Here is an 18468-nt window from a genome sequence, read left to right on the forward strand (position 1 = left end):
TATATATATATATATATATATATATATATATATATATATATATATATATATATATATATATATATATATATATATATAGTTGTTGTTCTGTTGGCTTATTTTTGTCACAACTGACAGAGGAAAGGCCGACCGCGATTCGTATATACATTGTAGCTGACTGTCTTCGATAGAGAACATAATCGATGAAAATAAATTAGCATACTTGTTTTATTAACTGAACTCCATATGAATTTCACAAAGTATTCACGATATTTGCTTTTAAACTCCATTTTACGTATCTTTGTACATGCTGTCTTAGCCAAATTCTCATTATACACGACATGATAAATTCCAAAGTTACTTGATGTACACATATGACGTTATTGTGGTTAATTTTAATCAAAATGACAAAATACAGCATAGCAAGATAAGAATATATCATTTTTGTAAATGTTTACACGTTTCTATTCATTTTTAGAGTTAAATGACGTCTCTAAGTACATGAACCAATAAACTTGTCTTACAGAATTGACGTCATTTCGCCTTCTATGACGTCATAATGTAGCACTGATTTAGTGAACTGAAGGTGGATTATTTTGTATGCTTCCTTATTCCCGCTGTGTGAACATTCGCCCAAGAAAGTGATGGTACTTCATGATGGTGTAGATGTTCTTTTCCTTGATCGCGTCAAAAGTGCGATAAGTTTCACACTTTTGTATGAAGTCCTTCAGTTCAGCGTTCATTTGATGCAAGGACTAATACACAGATTCTCTGGCCCTTCGGAGGCATCCTTCAATTCCAAGGCGTTAATAATATATCCTTGTCAGGAAATCCTTGCGTAGTGCTTACGGAATGACTGCTCTGTCTCCTTTAAAAATGAATCCATTTTAGATATATAGTTCATCTATGACCGCAAAGTAGGGTACTGTGGGTTATGAAACTTGGACTAAGGAGTTTCCTTCTGGCCAGCCAATTTTTGATGAATGATACCTAAATTTTGTAGGGTATTATCCCTTGCAGTTTTCTTCTGAATGTCTTTCAAACAGTTTGGTGCAATTGGCAGGAATTGCAGCATATTTATTGCTTCTACTCTTGACTCAGCCTTTGAGTGTTTCTCATTAGGCAGATTGGCATAAATTAAGGTATCATCTAGCCGCATGTTCTTCCCAGGACATGCTTTTTAAAGATGTATTTCGTATTCTACACCCTGAGAAGCATGCAATGGAGACAGTTTGGCGCCTTGTAAAGAGGCTTATTCATAATCATCTCCTAAAGTTTTTGATCTGATTGGACAGATACCGGTCTCCCAAATATATAGACATTGAAACGTTCTAGTCCGAATGACACTGCTAGAAGCTCCTTTTTCTATTTGTGCATAGCGGATTTCAGTTTCGGTCAGGGCATGGCTTGCAAAGGCAATAAGTTTATCTTCCTGCAACAAAACTGCTCCAAGCCCTTTCTTCGAGGCTTTGCATTGTAATGTTAGTGCCTTTTCTAGATTAAAGTACTGTAATACAGGAACTGCTGTGACCGGATTTTTCACTTGTATCACAGCTTCATCATGTTTTGGGGTCCAGAGCCAATCAACATCTTTCTGTATTAACTTTTGCAGAGGTTCACGGATGTGACTAAGTTTTGGTAAGTAGACAATAGCCCATCCGAAAATTACAATCACACTTTGGATGAATTAAAAAAACAATTTGAGGGAAAAGATCTTGCAGAATGCTTTGCTATTATAGCCATGGACATTACGGGTGTTCGAGGAGAAATCCAGGGCATAAAGCCACGTGTCGGTGACCTGGAAACGGTATGTGAGAACCTTAATTAGGACATTTCAGACATTAATAAAACGTCTTTTCCGGAGATAAAAGAGGCGCTTAAGGGTGAAAGAATCGAACGACTCAAACTGGAAATGTTGGACAGAAAATGGAATTTGGTTGTCCGGGGGATTGAAAGGTCAAATGATGAACGACCAAGAGAAACAGAAAAGAAGGTGAGACAATTCTTGAATAGTGTTCTTAAATTTTAGGAGTCATTTGCAAACGGGGTGATTTTACAAGCTGTTCATCGCCTGCCAGGTGGTCCAGAAGGGAAAAGAAATATTATCGTTCGATTTAACAGTCTTGCTGACAGAGATGAGGTTCTTGAGGGGATGAGAAAGCTAAAGAGTAGTTCAGGATATGGGATATCGCCTGATCTCCCTAGGGAAATGAGCGACCTGAGGGCCAAACTCCTAAAGGAGAGATTCGCAATGCCACAGAAGGCTAGAAGTAAAAACAAAACTAGTATATATAAAAGATTTCCCCTTCGTGAAACTCAAAAAATAGATTGTCCGGTTCAGTGACCCCGATAACCATGTTTACAACTGACAAGATGTGTATTCACTCAGTTACGGAATGATGACTTGCTTTTTCATTGACAAATATCAGTGCTATTTTGAGAATGACAATTGAGTCGTAATCGCCAATATAACTAGATAACTATTGATTAGAATATTTTATGCTCATATCGTTTTGTTTAAAGTAAAAGTGTGAAATACTCTTAATGTACAGTGTGTCCTTTTTCAATATCCCGGGGCTTTAAAATGCGGAAGTTTTTATTCTTGGATGGGAGGGTGTTTACATCAGTGTGTGGGAGGGTTTTATACTATAAAAACTGTCTACACGTATATACAAACAATTTTCAGACTGACTGTAGAAATAACAAACAATCTTTTCATCTTGTTTTTGTTATTTTATGAATGATTTAAAAATTTGTTGCCAAAATTGTCGGGAACTTGCTTCAAATAATATAAAACGTAAGGATATTTTTAACAGATGTCGAGATAAATTTGATATTACTTTCCTTATAGATACGCATACCTCGATGGAAACGCAAACCATTTGGAAAACTGAATGGGGATTTAAAGGGGTGTTTATTAGTTCAAATGGTAGCAGCAGCAGGGGAGTAGCAATCTTATTTTAAAACTCGTTTGAATTTGAAATATGTAAAGAAATCACTGACTCAGATGGAAATTTCATTATTTTAGATTTAAAATGCTTCAATAAAAATTTAACCTTAATTGCTTTATACGGTCCAAATGAGGATAATCCAAACTTTTATTCTTCAATTCACCACAAGATAGAAGCTATTGGAAATGATTCTATTATAATCGTCGGAGATTTTAACGTGCCCTTAGACTATCAAAAAGATACTATCAAATACAAGCACGAAAAAAATCCTAACACCAGAGAGAAAATTTTAGAAATGATACCAGATTTAGATCTGGTTGATGTATGGAGGGAATATTACCCAGATATATCTAGATTCACATGGCATGGCCCAAAGAGTAAGCAAGCTAGATTAGATAACTTCTTAATCTCCGCTGACCTTCAACCTGGTACGATGAAGACCGACATAGGATATGCCTACAAGTCTGACCACTCTTTCATTGAAATTTTCTTCAAGTTCGCAAACCAAATTCGATGAAGAGGTAGCTGGAAATTTAATAATGGTTTACTATCCAATCAAACCTATCTCCAAAGTATTAAAGAATGCATTTCAGAAACTATTGCACAATATGATACAAATAATAGCTGTACAATTAATGATCAATTACTTTGGGAAACTTTGAATTTAATGATAAGAGGAAAAACCATATTATATACCTCATTCAAGAAACGCGGTAGAGATAAAACGGAGACCAGAACTTGAGGAAAAATTATCTATATGAAAAGCCTCTTTCAGAGGAAAATAAATTAGAAATCGTTATAACAGAAAATGAGTTAAAGCAAATAAGGGGAAAAAGGTCAAAAGGTATCGTTATTAGTGCAAAGGCAAAATGGAATGTAGAAGGGGAGAAAAGTACCAAATATATCTGTAATTTAGAGAAACAAAATTATACAGAGAAATTATTTCAAAAATTATAATTGACGACTTGGAAATCACACAACTTCCGCACATTTTAAAAGCTCAGGAAAAGTTTTATAAAGAGCTATATACTGCAGGGGATCACATAACAAAAGTACACGCAGGAATGTTTTTTGATTCTAAAACGAGTATATTGAAAGACTCACAGAGGATGAAAAAAATGAATTGGAAGGTCTAATCACTAAACAGGAACTTGTTGCATTACAAATTCCAAAAATTGGAAAACCCACCGGACTTGGTGGTTTTACATATGAATTGTATAAGTTCTTCTGGAAAGATATCTATAAATATTAGCTTAATCCTATAAACCATGCGTATTCTATAGATTCTATATCAACTTCACAGAGGCAAGGAGTGATAACATGCCTTCCTAAAAGTGGCAAATCAAAACTGTATTTAAAGAATTGGCGACCGATATATATAAGTAAGACTTTTTCAATCCATTTCTTCCAGGTCTGGTAAAAAAATTTAGCGTCAAAATCATGGTTTGGTTGGATGAAGTATGTTTTCTATTGTTGTCTATTGCGGCATGCTCTCGAACAATTATATATAACAAAGAAAAATGCCACTTTGTTGCTGGATACAAAATATTTTCAATCTCTGCACTCACTTAAAATGGTCCAAACTTCTGACATCATGTTTCAATATTCTGCTGCCGCCTGGTCTAATAGAAAATTTTAGTTTTAACTAGACAATGTTTTATAAGAACGTGTAAGCCATCGTAGCCTAAATTGTAAGAGTATAATTGAACATCGAGCATAATCAAATAATGTTACACGTTCCAGAACTCCGGTATTTTGTAAATCATATTGTCGATAAAATGATATTGTCAAGAAACATTACCTATCATATGGTCATATTTTGACCGACTTCTTTCAATCCAATATTGTAAAGCATTTAATTATGATGTTTACTGATTGTTACTTCGCAAGCTTAGGCTGTCGTCTACTGGGCTCATGTCACGTTTGATCGGACAGGTCAAAAGAGGATTCTTTTTCTTTTTTATGAATTTGATGCCATCTCTGGAATTCCGGGTTGTCGTGTCTAATACCCTTTTTACATTTTTGAATTTATGTTTTTCGGAATACTAATCATTATTTTCACCATTTTTTTCTCATTTAAAGTATTAAGTGCTTTACCGTAAAAAAAATTATATTGATTTATGGTAAAAATATCTAGTTGCTCTTGATCTGCTAACACTTTCCTGTAACTTGACATGAATGCATAAAAAGAAATAATCTCGTTATTGCTACTTTACGTTTAAAACGAAAAAAACTTCAGTAATAGTAATCATTGTCATCTACGGAGAGATAATACAGACAAAAAAGTGGATGCCTTGATTGGTACATATATTTTTCACCCTTTTTAGCTAAACAAATGATAAAAATAAATTTCTACAATTAAAATGTAAACTTTTTTCTGATTTTCAAAACATTTCTACAACTTTTATACTTTTTCTACAACCATCCTTACATCCCTATACAATGTTTCTTTATAGGTACTTGTATTATTATAATTACACATTAAGAAAAAGTTCAGTCAGAATTTTTAACTTAAAAACTATTTCCTACAATTCAATTTTATAACATATTTAAGTTAAACAATGCAAATTGTTCAAAATTCATTTTTTAAAAATAAAAAAAAACCAACTGCTTACGAATCAGAAGCAAGAGTAATATTTTTTGTGTGTGGAAGGGTGTGGAAGGATATTTAGAAGAAAATTTCTCAAATCTACACATTTAATTTGTTAATTTGTTAACTTAGTACTTTAGCCCCACATGTTTTCCTCAGAGAATATTTTCTGTAATGAAATGTTACGAATAATAAGAGGCCGACTGCGCAATATTTCGCACATCATAGTAAAATGAAACGTATTTACTGTTTTAAAGCAACTTTTTTTTTTTGCATAATTATTAACATTAAACAAAATTAAGAAATTTTAGGTATAAAAATGATATCAAAATTTTATATACCTGATTTTTTGACCGATTTTGCAATTGATAGGTTACTTGACGTCGTTACAGTGTGTTTTGACGTTATAATAAACAGAAGCTCTAAAAGAAAGGGGTGATTAAAATGTTATTAAAGAAAAACTAGTAAACATACGCTCTTGAAATATAAAACATAGAAATTTGAGAATATCTCCAATATTTTATTATGTTTTCACATAAATCCATTGTGCCTTTCATATTTTGTAGTACTGTGTAAAAACAGGCAAATATGTTGGGTTTTTTTTTTGGGGGGGGGGGCATTTTGAGATGCCCCCTCTGGTAACAAGACGATATACTTTTGTGTTTCTTACACATATTGCATAATATAGTAATGATCAAATATTATAGTTTGAACAAAAATGCTATTGTAGTATTTGTATAATTTACTTTAAAGTGCTTAAGCTCACATGGTTTTTCACACAAACTAAGGTCACATTGTTCAGTTGTTATAATGTAATATTGTGTGTTGAGACATCAAAATACATTTTAAAAGTATTTGTATACATTATTTCAGTTATGTTTCATTTACTAAAACATAATTTATACAAATCAATTGCTAGAACTTTAATATATTCTTGGCTGAAAAACATCAATTATTTCCAATTGATTTTTTGTAGTCTCTTGCCAATTGCAGCTGTCTTTTTATCCGTTCTTTTAAAAGCAGCAGCTCTTTGCAGAAACATAGACACGGGCACAGTACAGCTACTGTAACTTGTATTTTCTGTACATTCTGACTTTTTATATAATTAGCGCAGGATGATAATAGTATTTTTCATTTGTTTGACTTTTTTGTATGTTAATAAGATGACATTTTTCAGAGTCACCTTCTAAAAATCTAGAATCATAAAAGATTCATCCAACAGCAAAATGATAACGTTTCAAACCGTAAATGCAGAAGAATTTTCCTTTTCATCCAAAACATTTACTATTAAGAAAAAAACAATGCTTAATTATCCTACCCTGTTGTATGGTTTCTCTCTGCAATGTTATCCCTTTTCGGTGCTACATTTCTACAAAACCCAGATGTGAATGGTAAATGAGCAAAGAATTTAAAAAAAAAACTCACCTTTAAGAAAAAGATTTAAAATTTTCAACTACATTGTATCAAAGAAAGCACGTCTTAGAAAAACTATGGTAGAGGTCAATAGTAGAAACATTGTAGGCTACCATTTATTGATAAATTCCTTTCTAAAACACCCACTTTGGAAACTAAAGATAATACTTTTAAAGGACATTTATACTTGACATTATATATGTAATATGACATAGGGCTATGTCGTCGTTCTGAGGTTCGAAAATAGTAATTTTTATTACAAAAATGTGACCTTAAGAGCGTGTCTCAGAGAAAAACCATGCAAAATCTGAAAAATCGTCCGGGAGGGTCTACATTACTTTTCATTTTATCATATATTTTTAAGGTCTAGGTTGTCTGAGGATCTAAAAGTTAAATTTAGAAAGTGTGCCACGTGTTTCTATTTTTAGTAACAGCCCCGTTTCTATATTTAGCAAAAATTGGCATAAAATAGTACATGTAGGTGCAAATATGAAAGTTTGAGACCTTGCAAAATCAACTGAAAAATTTTTGCAATGCCAGATATTTATTATATTATCAACACATATATGTCAAAGATGAAAAATATTTATTTTTCACAATGATTGCATCTATATGTATTCTATGATCGAGCCACGAGTTAGGCTAAATTTAGAACTTTAGATTTATTATCCTTGTTTAGTCCAATGGTACAGCTTAAATGGTGAAAATAATTTGATCTAATAATGTGCTTTATAATAATTCATTTATGTTCTATCAAATATAAAAAATTCACTGATGGCTTTTAATAGGACATAAAATGAATAATTGGTGGAAATGATGACCTTACGCATGTTACGATGTTAGCCAAACTCTCCATTTGTATCTTAAAATTGTTCAAATGTAATGAATATTGCTTCAATTGATGATTAATAATTCTATTTTAGTGTAAATAAATGCTGAGAAAGACAATCAAAATTAAAACCTTCATGAAAGTTTAAAAATATTCACCAAAATTGATAATGAAAGAATAAAATGAGTGTTATTTGTATGTTGAAAAGTTATCTCCCGTAGTGGAACTCTCCATACATAAAAGGGGGAAAATGATATTGCAACATGGCAGGGACAGGAAGATTAATCTGATTTCAGCAATTTTTCAAACATTTCAAGCAGTGATGGCCCCATAAATTCATTTATAAGAATATACTAAGGATCTGTCAAACCATTTGCGTTTTCTCCAATCTCTGAACATACCCTAGCTGGGTTGTATGGAAAATTTCTGACGTACCAGAGGCAATCGTTTTGCTGCATGCTGTAGGCGAAAATGGTATTTTTTCCATTGACTCTACTAGCACATTAAAATTAAGAATATGTCAAAGACAATTAAGGAATAGAATGGCGAAGAAGTAAGTCAAAGTGCTGCCGTCCCGGTCATAAGGAAGAAAGCAAAAGCAGACCGATGATCTACCCCTACCTTTTGTAAAGAATACTGGTTGAAAACGAGATACATTATACATGTACAAGTTTGATCAGGTAGGACATAAACTTTTCAGTTGGAAGTTAAAATAATGAATGTATTTGTTCTCTATTTTATAATTGGTTGTGATAGGGGAATAGGACAGGTGGTTTAAACTCGGATCAGATTAAACAATTGTTTGATCTTTTTTCTTAGAAATACATGTAATATACAAGTTCTATAAAATTGAAGAATTGTGCAAGCAGTGTGCTTCTCATAGGCAGTTTGGACCAAGGAGTGTGACAGTGGTTTTAGAAGAGGAAATAGGTATATTTTAATACATGCAAGGACGATTTCTAAAATTTAGATGATCACACAAATATTTCATCACCATGATTACATAAAGATTTACACAAAATTAAATTGAGTGCCTCTAATTTTTTCAAATTGATGATATTTTGAAAATCAAGAATATTGATTGATAAAAGATCATAAAAATATACTGCCACTCATAAATTTTATACTGAAAATTTTAGCATGTACATGTACTAGACAGTATATGATAGCTAGTACAGCTGGTGTATTATAGAGATTTTAAACATCTCCCATATATTTTATAATTCCTCTCTTGAATTATACATTATTTACAATTGATTAAAATTCTTTTTTATAGCAACAGTTGTCCATGTGCAGCAGTATTTATTGGATCCAACCAAATCAGAAGAGAAAACCCTGAGCCAAATTCATATGGTATAGTGTAGGTCAAGAAAGTTTATATTTTTCACTGGTCACTTAGACAATCACCTTGATTTTTGAATAACTCAATACTTTTATTATCCCACTGGACCTTAAAAGAACTGGCCAAAATGCAAAATTTATAGTAATACTTGTTTAGGCCAAAATAAAAAAAATACCTTTGTTTCCCCTAATGCGACCAACCCATTTAAATCGCACGGACTGAAAAGATTTTTTAAATAAGACGATTCAATATTTTTTTTATTCATAAGAAGTTTTATAAAGTACAATTTCATCAAAATCAGCTTTTAACAGAACGGCGAACATTGTTCTATTGTGATTTTCAAGCATTTGTTGGAAACAAAATGACGTCCAGATGTGATTACAGGAGTTGTAAATATGTCTGCATATCCATCCTGATAAATATAATTCAGATGTCCTCTCTTCATGCCTTTATTTAGTACTATGACATTGTGGTTTGGTTCTATTAAATATTGCTAACATACTCTTACCAAATAATTTTGAAATCATGGTTCAGCTTCCTGGGACGTTCAGTGAATTTTTCTTTAATTAATTAGGCCGTTGAAGATTGGTCTTTGCTTTTAATCCCTTCGAGATTTGTTAGGACTTCATTTAAACATTTCCACATTGCTCCAAATTCAGACATATATATACTCAGCACTTTTTTGCCATTAAGCAGTGGGGGATCTTTTTGAGCCAGCATCTTCTGCGACACTTGACGCTTGACATCAGTTTTTATGGTCCCTTTTTAAAGACCGTTTTCAACGTTACTCATTGGGATTTGATCCTGCGATTTAAAATTAGCCACTTACTCTTAACTCCGAAGTAAAATGCTCCAGAACCACTGCAAAGCTCATGGCCCTCAGAAAAGTGCATTGATTGTCTATAAGCATGCTGTCAGAAAATAAAATTGTTCACCTACCTACCGACCCAACTTGAGAATTTAGGCTAGGGTTAGGGGAAACAAAGATATTTTTAATTCCGGCCTTATATTATGATACTTTGTAATAGTGCAACATACATGTAACAAAACAAGCCAAAAGTCTCTGTTGAAACTGTAGCTCTATTGGTTTGTACTTATAGCAAATAGAAAAAGGAAGAAGTAGCAGTTGGGTCTTGAAACTTTACAACTGCAATAAATAGAATAATGATCCTTGATAAAGCCTCTTCTGTGGCAAGCTTGCAATAAGACCACAACTGTAGGAGCAGCTTTTAATTAAATTTTACAAAATTTTCAATTTTAGTTATGATGACAAAATCATTCATCTATATATCAAAAAAACAAAATTAACAATTATGTTTCTCTGTGTAGTCTATTTACATGCCATGTTATATTATAATCAGACTAAAATTGTATTTGGAATAGCCTTTTGAAAGTATTTCATAGAAATTTCTATTTTTATTAAAAATGACAACACCGTTCATCAAAATAAAAAAACGATACATTTATCTGATAATTTGCAATTTAACCGTTTACAAAATCACATGTCATGACATATGATTTATTGGGATTGTGGTGGATAAACATGGTAAAGTCAAAGTAAAAGTACTTTCAAATGAGGTCAGTTATCAAATTTATTCTAAAAGCACTGGGGCACTTTTTTTTCACGATTCAGTACGAGATCAATGACGTACTGAAAGTGGTTTGTTTTCCAACACCATATTTATTCATCCTATCTCTATGAAAATTACATTTAATAATTGGTCTTTGAATATATCACCACCTTCATCTAAGTTAAATTGTTTACGGTGCATTTTAATTCATATTACATTTAATACAGGGTTTTCTAAAAGAAGAGGATCACAGGAAAGGAACTGTTTCATTTACCCAACACTTTGAGCTGACTGATCAAGGGAAAGATGAAGCAGGTTACAAATGAAAGTTTTGCTGGAAGCACAGAGTTTAATACTGAACAATACATGTATTACCTCTGTCCGGTCTCATCAATAACAGAAAGTATTTGCAAAATTTTGCAATCTCAAAAATCTGGTGGCAGTTGGAAATCACTCTTACTGTTACAGAAATTCAAGATCAAGTATGAACACTGCAGCAAATATGTATGCTACAAAATGTGAAAGCATTAGAGAGTCTCAAAAATTATTGATACAAAGAGTCAAATCAGGTAGAGTTGCTGATGGAGTCCAGAGAGAGCCAACAGGAGAAAGCAGGGGTTTGGCATTAGAGTGCAGAAGAAAGCAATACAGTTCTCCCAAAAAGAAAAGGACTGCTTGTGCATGATATGTGAAGAATGTGAAAGAACAGAAAAATGCCCAGATAGTATCTCATTGGCAGATGAACTGAAGGAAGTAACTGATGAAAATGGTGATAGACTTTTAAAGAAAGACAAATGGCTAAATATTTCACAAGTAAGAGGATATATTGCCTAATATTTGTCAATAAAATCTAAGAGTGTCTCTGTACCTCCCTCTATCAAAAATCAATTGTTGTCTGAAAGATGTTTTGAAGATGTTTGTATTGATGAAGATGAAAAACTTGCAGAGATTGTTTCTGCTTTTGGCTCAAATGAATATGTTGTTCAAATGATTGGGTTGGTAAATGATGTGTTTACTTCTGTAAATATTCAATAAATTTATATATGCATACATGTTTTGAAATGAAAGGTCCCAATATAATGAGCCATGGAATTAATTTTGACATTCTGACATTTACATGATCAAAATTTTCATGTGCATGTACATTAAAATGTTATAATTTAATTCTGGTTGTAACAAATTTGCAATTTGATGGAACAGAGAATTTTTTCAATATATACAAACATTGTTACTTAACTTGTCTATTTCACAATATGATGTGTATCAAAGAAAGTATCAATCATATTAAAAGAATTAGTTCCTAATACATGTGTAGCTCCTTATATGTGTTGGAATTAACAGGAATGAAAATAACTACAAGAAGCATGAATTCATTATAAGTGTGTTCACTGTAACTAACATTATGTACATGATATACATGTAGTATTTACCGTACATTGTGGAATTAGAGATCACAATGCTAATTTTGACCTTTTTGCACTTGCTTATTGAATTCAAAGGAGAGCTATCATATAATATTCAACAGAATGTTGAAAAATAATTAAACATATTGATTTTTTCGAGGGTGTCGGTTTTGTTTACATTTACGATTAGGTTTTCTCCTATATTTTAAGTTTAATAAGAGGGGACTTTTATATTGCGTGTAACCCCCCCCCCCCCCTTCTGATGGATTATTATGAATTAAAGAGGTGTTATCTATTAAACTGTGATTATTATGTTTGATTTCTAAAATACAGATATGAATAATACCATAGAAACATTTTTAAAATATTTTTGGAAAACTTTTAAAGTATTTCATACACAACACTTATTGTTTGCTTGATATCTTTGATGTGAAAATATAACTTAGTTTGTCATTCAATATAAACTAAAGTTTAAATTTGCCGTCAGCAGTTTTTTTTATATTTTGTTCAGATTAACATCCTTAACAATAAGCAGTAAAATTTTCTAGATTATAATCACCATTTTGGTTGTTATTTTGATATCAACTATACAGAAAATTGACATTTTTTCAAAAAATTGGAACAGTGCCAATTTTATGACCCTTTTGCACTAAAACATGATGGATGTCAATCATTTTACTATGCATCTAAAAAGTACCAACCATTGTTCTTTAACTTCAAAATAAAATATCTTAATAATTTTGGAAGTTGCAGTTTTATTTCTTATCAAAATATGACTAAAAACTATAAAATATGACCTGAGATTTTGTTGCATAAGAGCTATTTTTAGTAACAGATCATATAATTTATACCGGTATGATTAGTACAATAAAAAATTGTCTGATTTCCATTCATGCATGCTAGATTTAGCTCGCAAAATTTGAAGGCAATTGGAGAATCTTGCTACTGGACCATTTTGCATGTTTTTCTCTGAGACACGCTCTTAATTTGTGTGAAAAAACGTGAACTTAAAAAGTTTGTTCAGCTGTATAATCCTATAGTAAATGTACCTGTATTTTGAGGCGGTCCCTCAAAATACCTGGATGATAGATTTCCCCCCAAATTTGGCATAGACGCTGAAGATATTGTTAGTTATATATGGTTTAAAAATGAAGAGATTCGCTATTGAAGTTTTCACACAATAAAACCATAGCCGACCCCCTTAAATATAGATCTCAATTTATATCTTTAAAACAGATTGTATGCAGTTACTTAACAGGCCTTGTTTAGTAATAAAGAATTATTCAAGAAGTCAACTTATGAAGATAAAATTTACACGGATTTTTTTAAACCTAAAAATCGCTCATATCTCAAAAATTGCGTCGTTGACCACAACTTTTTCCTACATTATCTTCAAAAAACACTATACTTCAACCGATAAACACTATAGTCATAAAAAATATTGGTTATTAAGATCTTTTATACCCAAAAAATGGTAATTTTGGTGCACAATTGCCACACATTAATTTGCATAATTTATTCAATAACAAATACACTGAGTAATTCGGATTATATTTTACGTATAATAAGATTGCATCTATTGCCATAATTATATCTGATAGAATATTATAAATACTAAAGTGAATAACCAAAACATTACAATTAAAATGCAAAAAGCTCAACTTAATTTTACCGTTGCTCGATAAGATGCACACTGAGCCCCATTTTCTTTGCAATTTTGAGTTTTGCTCTATTAGTACTTATCGAAAAAAAAACCTTCAAAAATCCTTGATATTGCTTATTTCACAAGTGACATACTTTGAACCTAATTATTTTTGAAATCTAATTTTAAAAGTCTATATTCGGTTTAACTTATTCATGTGAATTTTATAAACATAACTCAAGTTAATTTTTTTTAACGCAAACGGTTTTTTGTATCACGTCCTTAGATGATAAAACAATTTTTCATATTTTTTTTAACTTATGTTGCTACACAGTCCTGCATTACCGGTATGTAATTTATAGCTGCAACCCATTGCGACATTTAAGCTCTTTATACCCCAGATGGTTTTCTTTATGAAGGTGACAGTTTTTAGCTACCTTTAAGGCTTATATATGAGAAACCTGTGAATATTTTAGATTGCGTGTCTCCCAAGACTGCACATTAATCCAAACTCTGAAAACTTACACCACACAACTACATTTATAGAACAAAGGGGATAGTAACACGGTATGCGCCTTGTTTTCGGATGTTCTGTCATAACTTATTCAGGCATTCAGTCGGCCAGAAGTTTTACATTTTATAGGCTTGGACAAATGGGCGTAAGTTCCTTTACTTTTATTATTAAGTCTTTCTATGTATTGTACATGTAGCCATGATATGATTATTTAACTGAATACAGGAAAGTCTGGTAAAAGAACCCTTAGAGTTTGCTTTTAACATTACGTATTTCCCTATATCACTTTCTGTATTTTGCACTTGTTTCTAATATCCGAGGCAAGCAAATCAAGGACAAAATAATGCTTTTAATGCTTTACATGTAAAACATAATTAAACTTTTATAATTTCTAAAAAAACAAATAGCTAAAGGTAATACAATCAACACTCACATCAACTTTCGTTTTATGTCCTTTTGGTTTTAAATTTCCTATCCTCTAACGAAAATTATTTTGCAATCATTTCGGTTACATTGGTAATTAATTTTTACAGGATAATTCGACTATTTAGCAGGGAAACACTAATTATCCTCTATTTTTCTGGTTTCGAACGAGTTATATTTTAAGGTAAAATATCACTCTGCTCCAAATTTCACGATTTTTTTTTATAATTTCATCCACTGACTTTCATCAAAACAATAACATTAGATTTAAATGGAAAGTAATTTTTAGTATGTGTTGCTTTCTTTTTAAAAAATAAATATTATGTCTAATCAAGATGTGAAGAAAATTTGATATGGTCAATATCATGATCAATATTTTTTTATCGCATAAATAAACATGAAGTATATGAAAATAATATTTACATTCATGCCTATCTAATTCCCACTAAAATTACAATGAAACGTTGATTTTTAAATTAAATTATCAAATTGTTTTCTGTGGTTGTAAAACAATATGCATCTATCGACAAGAGTTATCTTTCCATTATCGCCCTTGAAAATATTTTTTAGCAAAACAAAATATTAATTAAATTTTTATAACAATTCCGCATCTGAGATTTCTGTAAGAATTAAAAGACTTTTATGTTAAAAGATAGAAATATCTTTAAACAGTTTAATGGAACTGAGTAAAAATGTTTTAGGTAAACTATTATAAATAATAAATAAAAATACTGGCAATAGAAATTAGAAAGTAGAATCTGTACAGTAGAACATATTTGACTGAGTTGACAACAAAGTGGTCCTCATTAATGAATTCTATGAAATCTAGCAACACGGTCCATTGAATTTCATGGAAAATAGTCTTCAGAAAAATATCTCTCCTATCAGAGAGATATTACACCTTAAACCCTTTTTTACCAATCTTCTTTCTGCGCAGGAACCTCGTACTATGACATCATTTTTGGCTGCTTGAGTAGGTAAAATACATATCGAGTAGAAATATATATAGTGAATATATTGGTGCAGAAAACAAATAATTTCACTTGATTTCCCTGTATTTTTAGTCCGATGTCAAAAATTATATTTTGGCTTTTACTAAGACCACACCAACTAAATGGTTTGATCGTCGGATTTGCATGCTTTCGTTAACACAAAAATATACAAATAATACTTACCATTTAGTAGTTACGAATATAGCCCATAATGTTGATAATGTCCAACCATAGATATATCGACATCAAACAAATCATGTCTATTAAGCTTTTCTGTGAAGTTGAAGTATCTGTGGTGCAACCTAATTAAAGGGCTACATTAGTTATCGTCATTCAAGTAAGAAAAATTAATTTGAAACAAAAAATCACTTCACGAAGCATAATCCGCTTTTACTGCGCGCACATATGGAAAAAGAAAATCTAAAATGTATTTTTCTTTCGACCTACCTGAAGTGCATCAGTGCTATATATCATGCACATTGTTTACATAATGCCAACAGAAGGCAAATATCCAAATTAGAATTGTTGCCCTGTATTATTTAATTTCCGCTGCGGTCATGACCCATTGAACTGTGTTTTAAAATGATTGGAAAATATCGGTATATTGAACAAGATGTACATTTAAACATTCAATAAAGGCGGGATTTATTTGAAACCATCAGTTCAATAGAAAGAAAAAAAATCATTTACAATAAAAATATGACTTAAAAAATGAAACAGTATTTCATTTATTTAAAACGCGATACTCATTAATTAAGGCTAACCACTCATGGACCTCCGAGGATACACAGTCATGTAGATTTTTTTTATCTTTATTGTTAGGGCATTATTTACACATTGAATTATCCACGTATTTTGACAGCATGACTAGAAGCACAGGGCAGGTGTGACCGGTCGGCAAGGGATTTTCACTCTATAGGGCACTTGATCCCACCTCTGATGTTTTAGAGGTTCTTGTTTGTTCTGCTCATTTTTATTATGTTTAATGGAATTTTAAGCTTGAATTCTGTTTGTTATCTCCATATATTTCATTTTCACAAGCAAACATGTACATGTATCTGTGCTGGTGGACGGTCCATCTCCGAGGATACCTGTCATTCGGTGCCTATTTATTCATGAGTAAACAGAATAATTAAATCATATACTAGTTGACGCGTCGCCCAGTTAGCAGTTTTTATACAAGCTGTCTAATGTACCTGATCATTGTCTTTTGTCATTGAAAATTATAATTCTAAAAAAGGTATGCCACACAAACAGTCCATCACTGAGTACGCCTTTGCATTGACAACAAAAAGAATATTGGATTAGAAAACTAGGGATATCCTATCCCTATGGATGTAATGTCAATAATGCTGGAAATCTTTCTAGTGTCATTGTAGCCAGGTAAATGTGTAAATGGGACTTTTAACCATGCACAGATACGTAAGCGTAAGCAGTCTTACAATAAACCTTTCACACATGATGCTTTTTTTGATTCGAATGCGTTACAACGGTATGAAAATAAACAGTTCGGTCTTCATGAACACTAAACTTAACTATGTCCCTTTAAAACTTTTGAACATATTTTAAGTTCAAGGAAAGTCCATTTTTGCATTCTTACATATTAAAATCCTTAAAGAAAAATGCACAAAGGATTCAGATGCTATTAAAGTAATTGCAAAAACAAAATGGGGGGGGGGGGGCACATAAAAATGCTGTTTCAAAACTATATCGTTCTTTAGTAAGATCCAAGTTAGACTATGGTTGTATTGTGTTTGGCTCGGCAAGAACTTCTTACGTAAAAGCTCTTGATGCAATTCACCATCAAGGCCTTAGACTGTGTTTGGGAGCTTTTCGAACATCTCCTAAAGAAGTTTATATGTCGAGTCAAATGAACCACCCCTTGACAGACGTAGAATTAAACTTACCCTGCAATATATTCTGAAATTAAAAGCAAATTATGATAATCCTGCTTATAACTGTGTTTTTCATCCGCAGAAGGAAGACTTGTATCATAAAAGAAAAAACGTGTAAAGAACCACTTGGTCTCCGATGTAAAAAACATATTAGAGACTCTGAGCTTCCTTTGGTTATTATAAAACCTTCACTTTTTTTTAGATACCGCCCTGGAAATTAATAAAACCAAGTGTTGATATATCTTTAACTGAATTTAAGAAATCAGAAACAAATTCTCTTATTTTTAAACAAAAATTGGCCGAAAGAAAACATTCTAAGGGTCCTACAGTCGAGATCTATACAGATGGTTCAAAAGATAAGGATACAGTTGCATCAGCTGCAGTAATTCATGATAGTATATTCTCAACACGTCTTCCAAATGAAGCAACAACTCTTACTGCGGAAGCGAAAGCCATACAACTTGCATTTGAATATATAAAATCTTTCAGTGACAACATATTTACTATATTTTATGACTCCTTTTCCTGATTACAATCCATTCAAAAACAAGAATCTTGATCACCCTTATATCTTAGATATATTAATTCAGTATAATCACTTCACTCAACAGGGTAAAAAAGTTTATTTTTGTTGGATTCCGAGCCACATCGACATTCCTGGAAACACTAAGGCTGACAGTGCAGCAAAAACAGCACTTCAACATGAAATTACTTTATTCAAAATTTCTTACATTGATTTAAAATATCTTGTTAAAATTTATGTTAATTCTTTTTGGCAAATTTATTAGAATATTTGGCAATGTGATGAAAGTAAGCTTTATGCTATCGAAAACAAAGTTAACAAAAGATATGGAGATAACGAACAGTATTCAATCTCAAAGTCCATAAAACAAAACAAAATAAGAGCAGAGCAAATACGGACCC

The 18468-nt window shown here is 31.8% G+C and overlaps 1 long non-coding RNA gene across 1 annotated transcript; it reads left to right on the top strand.

The window, feature by feature from the left end:
* The first annotated feature begins 8011 nt into the window (after positions 1-8011).
* Positions 8012-11742, top strand: LOC134283376 (uncharacterized). Its single transcript, XR_009995465.1, has 4 exons — positions 8012-8442; positions 8582-8692; positions 9039-9115; positions 10903-11742. It is a non-coding gene; the product is annotated as an uncharacterized LOC134283376 (long non-coding RNA).
* Positions 11743-18468: the final 6726 nt, after the last annotated feature.

Source organism: Saccostrea cucullata, unplaced genomic scaffold, assembly GCF_032062105.1.
Source record: "Saccostrea cucullata isolate Sc308-1 unplaced genomic scaffold, CSIRO_AGI_Scuc_v1 ctg5278, whole genome shotgun sequence".
NCBI lineage: Eukaryota > Metazoa > Mollusca > Bivalvia > Ostreida > Ostreidae > Saccostrea > Saccostrea cuccullata.